Source organism: Macaca mulatta, chromosome 18 (assembly GCF_049350105.2).
Source record: "Macaca mulatta isolate MMU2019108-1 chromosome 18, T2T-MMU8v2.0, whole genome shotgun sequence".
NCBI classification, from domain to species: domain Eukaryota; kingdom Metazoa; phylum Chordata; class Mammalia; order Primates; family Cercopithecidae; genus Macaca; species Macaca mulatta.
This window is the reverse complement of record NC_133423.1, coordinates 46,094,401-46,100,400: the sequence shown is the minus strand read 5'-3', so window position 1 is coordinate 46,100,400 and position 6,000 is coordinate 46,094,401.

Below are 6,000 nucleotides of genomic sequence, written 5' to 3'. Positions count from 1 at the left end.
ACCCGAGGCCTGAGTCCTTATGAGAGGCTTGTTGCCCAAAGCTCTTCCTTTTCCTGATGGCGGGGACTTGTCCAGGGGATGAGGGACTTGTGCAGGGCACCCTGAAATTAAGGGTGTGGTAAGCCAAGGAAGGGAGCAACTGGAAGATGCTGGAAGCCAGACTAAGGATAGAGTGGCCATGGAGTGACAGCTGGGAGCTGCAGCCTTTACAGAGCTAGAGACCAGATAGCTTTCTTGGGTCCATGTGACAAAGTTGCAACTACAGGGCACATAAAAAGGGGGGCTCTAATCTCATATCTTCCTATCGTGTATATTTTAATATCTTAGTAGCCTCTTAAGACCTCAGAGCCTCACTTTTCTCACCTGCTGCTAGACTGATCTTTCTAACAGGCAAATCGGATCATGCTGCCCATTGTTCAGAGCTCTTGGGGGAGGTGACAAAGAAAATCCCAGGCCTGGCCCCTAAATGCTTTCCTGCCTACTCTGCTTTCACTGTCTCAGCCTAAGCCCATATCTGTCCCCCAACCTAACAGTGGGGCCCACACTCCTCCAGTGTCCTTCCCCAGCCCTGGTCTCTCAGCCACCCAGGGACCACTGGTTGGAAAGGAGGAGCCTTGTGGGTGGGTGAAGGGCCTTGGATCTGGAGCTGGTCTGGACCCTGCTGTGGGATGTGGCTGAGGAGGAGGAGGAGGAGGAGCAGGAGGAAGGGGCTAGAGGCTGGCATTTGCTGCAGGTCCCTGCAGAAAAGCCCACTGGGGTCTTTGGCCCAGGTTGGCCTCCCCTCTCCTGTCTCCGAGCCTCTTGGCTGCAGAGAGCAGAAGTTGGGTGTGGGGTGAGGGGGTGCTCGGGCACAGCTGCTGTGCCACACTCTGGCAACAGGTGGCTGACAGGGGTGCACCCAGGTGGTGGTGAGGAGAGCCCACAGCCCTTAGACCCACACGGCCCCATGAATGCTGCTTTCTCACCTGGGAAGCGAGGCACCCAGACCATCATCCAAGTTAGGGTTCAGGCTTCCTTAATTTCTAGGAGAGCCTTTCCTTTCCTCCCCAGCCCTGAAGAAGCCACTAGTCTTCATGCTCCCTCCCCTCTCCTCCTTCTCTTGAATGGAAGAGTGCTGTATGTCTTTACAATAAATACAGTGCACAAGACTGAAGACCTCTTACGTGTCCCAAGCAGGGCAGTTTGTTCCAGTATACTCCAGCTCTGAGCTGGAGTGTGCGCGTTTGCAGCCCAGCTCCTCCACATCCTGGTTCTGACGTTGGACAAGTCACTTAACTTCAGGGCCTCAACGTCCCTATCTGTAATATAGTGCATGGCAATAGAACTCAATCCTAGGGTGAAAGAGGGCTAATAGAGTTAACAGTGTCAAGTTCTCAGGACAAAACCAGGGACACCCTGAATGCCTGCCAAATATGAGTGATGATCGTCACTTTTCCATGTGACTAGTTCTTGCCAATGACACTGAGTAGTAATGCTGGGTCACTTCCAAGATAAGATATGTTGGCTGTTGAGAAGCAGGTATGCCTTCTCTCTGTTCTCCTTCCCACTTGCCCAGGGGAGGCTGGCAGGTTGACTGGACCTGAGGACCCTAACTCACCAGATGGGAAATGCTGCTTGCCTGCCAGCCAGGAATATCCAATATTTAATAAGGAGATCTAATTTGAAACATTTGTGACTTGTCTGTTACGGCGGCTGAAGGGCTTCACAGAGAATGTTTGAGCAAGGTTTGAAGGGTGAAATTGGGGTAGGGGGTGTTAGAAAGAGAAGTGTAGATTTCAGCCCAGTAGAGAAAGAATTGTTGGATAGTGACAGGTGGCCCCATAATCTCCGTGAGGCAGCGAGGCCCTTGGGCTTGGAAGCGTATGAGTAGAGTCAGTCAGGAATGTTATCCTGGAGAGCTAGGTGGCCTTTGGTGTCCCCCTCAGCTCCGAGGCCACTTCCAGCTTCCAGAAGGAAGGAGTAGAGTACTCCACGAGGTTGCCTGGAGTATCCCACACCTTTCTTCAGGGCTCGCCAACCCTGGAGCGAGAGCTCACCGTTAGCTGCCTACAATGACCATGTTAATTGGGTATACTGAGAAGCCACCTACAGTTCCCAACGTGGCGACCAGGCTGTGTTCCAGAAATCTCTATGTGAGCCAGTTGTTTGGAACTCAGAATGCATTTCCCCATAGAAACCAAGTTATAAATGGTGGTTGGTTTTTCAGGCCAGTCCACAAATTCCTATTTAACTCATAATGTTCCTGGAGTTAGCAATGCAACGTTAACTGTGCTTGGTCACCATTTAGAGCATGGTGTATGTGGGAAAATGCATGTCAGGTTCCAGTTTGGAGTGCAGGCATACATCTCACTTCTAAGTGGCATTAGGGGGTTGGGGATGTCGTGGGGAGCCTGAAGGAAGGGCAAGTACCTTTGGGTATCAGGAACCCCCACTGCAGATGGAGAGCTCCATGTCCCCAAGATTCTGAATTGAGGAACAACAGGCAAAGACCCACAGTGAGATGGGGCAGGGGCAGGAATCCAGACACGACTGCCTCTCCCCCACCTCATTGGGCAGATCGGCCATGGTGCCTGCACAAACTTCATGACCGTGGGTGTGACTGAACTTTGGCCCAACCAGGCTCCCAGCTGCAGGTGGCCCATGTGCGGGCCACTTAGTGACCACCTGGCTGGAAGAACACTGCCGTCTGGGGAAATGGAGGTGGGTAAAGCCAATCCACTGTGGAAAATGGACTGCAGAATAGAGAGAGGCCAAGTCAGCTGGTAGCCAGGAAGGACTGCAATGCAGAAACACATTCACCAGCCAGGGTTCCAGGAGGCAAGCGACAGGCATTGACTCTAGTTTAATGAATGGAAAAGAAGGTTCTGCAAAGGGCTCTGGGCTACGCACTGGAGAAGGCCCTGTTAGTGCTGTGGCCAGAGCCCTTGCATTCACGCCACACCCTGAAGTCAGCTTACTGTGACAATGCACAGCTTGCTGGCTGTGGGGAACATGCTTGGCCTGTGTGTGGGGCAAACTGGAAGTGCTGGGGCTAATGCCGGTGGAGCAGCTCTCAACCAATGATGGGTGGGGAGGTGGTGAATAAGTACCCCAGCTCTCCCTTCCTTTGATCAAGGTAACACTGAGGCCTGGTCTACACACTGTCTCCCAGAGTTCCCCTGCAGGATTGAGCTCTGGTTACCCTCAGTGGTAACTGGTTTAAAGTAACAGTTATCTTTTGCTATGGAACACATCATCCTAAAATGCTGTGGCCTAAAGCAATAATAATGAATTGTTTCCCATGATTGTCTGGGTTAGCTGGTGGGTCTTCTGCTGGGTTTGCCCAGGCTCATGCTTGCAGCTGTGTTCAGCTGGAGGCTGGCCAGGGCAGAAGGCCCAAGACGGGCTCACTCACACATCTGGCGGGTGGCTGGGTGCCTTGGTTCCCCTCAACGTGATCTCCCATCCTTCAGGAGGCTAGACTGGCTTCCTTATAAGATGGTCTCAGGGCAGCATTCAGAGAGGGCCCAGGCAAAAGTGGCCAGATGTCTTTAGGCCTAGGTTCCAGAACCCACTCAATGCCAAGTCTACCATATTCTATTAGCCAAAACAAGTCTCAAGACTGGCCAGATTCAAGGGGGTGGAGAAATATAATCCACCTCTGGATAGGAAGGGTGATCAAGTTCTTTAACAAGAATTGAGGATACTGCAATGGGAGAAGTCACATCCATGAAACAATCTGCCACATTTGATAACTTTATTAGCTTCCTTCCCTTCTCCTACCTTCCCTTCCTTCCCTTGTCTCATACCATTGTCTTCCGGCATCCCCTCTCAAATAAATCCTTATACTTGAATACCTGAATCAGTGTCTGCTGCTGGGAGAACCTAAACCAAGATCCACACAGAATCATTTGGCAGGCTGGGAGTCAGGCTGCAGGCTCAGCTACCAGGCAGGATAGCCCACACCATGCCACAGAGGAAGCCAGGGCCACTGTCCCAGGCTGGTACCTCTGCCCTGTGGTACTTTCTTTTTCAGGTGCCCATGTTTGATCAAAGCCTGTTGGTCAAATGGTGCAATCTAGGTCACCTGTGTGGGGCGTTGTTGCAAGGAGGCTGCAGAGATGAGGTTTCTGAGCTCAGCAGTGGGGAGGAGGGACCCATACGGCTGGAAATTCCCCCAGGCAGAGCAAGGCTGTTCAGCACTGTCCACTTCCCCTAAGGAAGCAGAGAAGAGCATTCAGGAAGGCATGACCCCAGAGGGGGTAGGTCCCCAGGGAGGCCTGGAGTGGCTTTCCCAGTCTGTCCTGTCCTGCCCAGTTTCCTGCCCAGCACTTCCACCTTTCTTAAGGTGGTCTAGGTAAGGCTTGGTTTCTTTCTACCAAAGAAGTCCAACTAACCAAGATCAAGGTCCTATAAACACAGGGATCTGTGCTGTGGTGTTAGTTGTGCCCTGTTCTGGAATTGGAACCACAAGACCTCCTAGAGAGAAAAGGGACTTCCTGGGCCCCACCATCCGCTACAGAGAGCCCACTGGATCTTGGGCAGCATCGCCTGCCTTGGTCCCTGTGATGGTTAATTTCAGGTGTCAACTTGACTAGGCTAAGTGCTGCCCAAGTAGCTGGTGAACATTATTTCTAGGTGCCTCTGTGAGGCTGTTTCCAGAAGGGGTTGCCATTTGAGTCAGTGGATGGAGTAGAGAACACCCTCGCCACATGGAAGGGCATCGTCCGATCGGCTGAGGGGCTGAATAGAATGAGAAGGCACAGGAAGGGCATACTCGCTCTCTCTTCTCTTCCTGGGATGCTCATCTTCTCCCGCCCTTGGGCATCAGAACTCCAGGTTCTTAGACCTTCAGACCCTGGCACTTCCCAGAGCCCAAATTCTTAGGCCTTTGGCCTAGAACTGAAAGTGATACTATCAGTTCCCCAGGTTCTCCAGATTGTGGACTCCAGTGGAATTCTAGCACCAGCTTCCCTGTTCTCTATCTTGTAGATGGTAGATCGTGGGGCTTCTCGGCTTCCATAACCACGTGAACCAATTTCCATAATAAATCCCCTCCGATATATCTCTCTCTATCCTAGTGGTTGCTTTTCTCTGGAGAACCCTGACTAACACAAGTCCCTAAGAGATGGCTTCTGTCCGCACGACACCAATGCCTACTGGGTTCTTATAAGTACATTCTACTTTCTTAAGGTGGTCTAGTTAAGCCTTGTTTCTTTCTACCAAAGAAGTCCAACTAACCAAGATCAAGGCCCTATACACACAGGCACTTGTGCCATGGTGCTAGTTGTCCCCTATTCTGGAATTGGGACCACAAGACCTCCTAGAGAGAAAGGGGACTTCCTGAGTTCCACTATAATGTACCATAAGTACATTATGCTTAGACTTTGGTGGTTGTAGCTTGTTGGTTCATCTGTTGATTCATTACTTCAGTCCACAAATGCTTATTGTGTATCTTGGAAATATTCACCCCTCTGGGGAGAATCACAGACCTAAAGCTCTGAAGTAAGAGCAAATTCGTAAGTCTTTGTACAGTGCTCATCAGTCAATCAAATCAGACATTGAAAAAATTTCAGTCATTGCCTTTCAATATTGCTGTACTTTATTTAGTTAATTATAAAAATCAGGATGATATATACGCCCATTTAAAAAATCCAAACAGGCTGGGTACAGTGGCTCACACCTGTAATCCCAGTACTTTGTGAGGCCGAGGTGAGAGGATCGCTTAAGCCCAGGAGTTCAAGGCCAGCCTGGGCAACATAGTGAGACCCCTATGCACCTGTGGTCCCAGCTGCTTGGGAGGCTGACGTGGAAGGATCACCTGAGCCCAGGAGACTGAGGCTTCAGTGAGCCATGATTGTGCCACTGCACTGCAGCCTAGAAAACACAGGAGATCCTGTCTCTAAAAAACAAAAAACAAATGAAAAAGCCAAGTAGTACTAAGCAGCTTATGATATAATGTGACAGTTCCTGGCACCACTCTTCCCAACTATACCACTTCTTCCTTAAAGGCAAGTACTA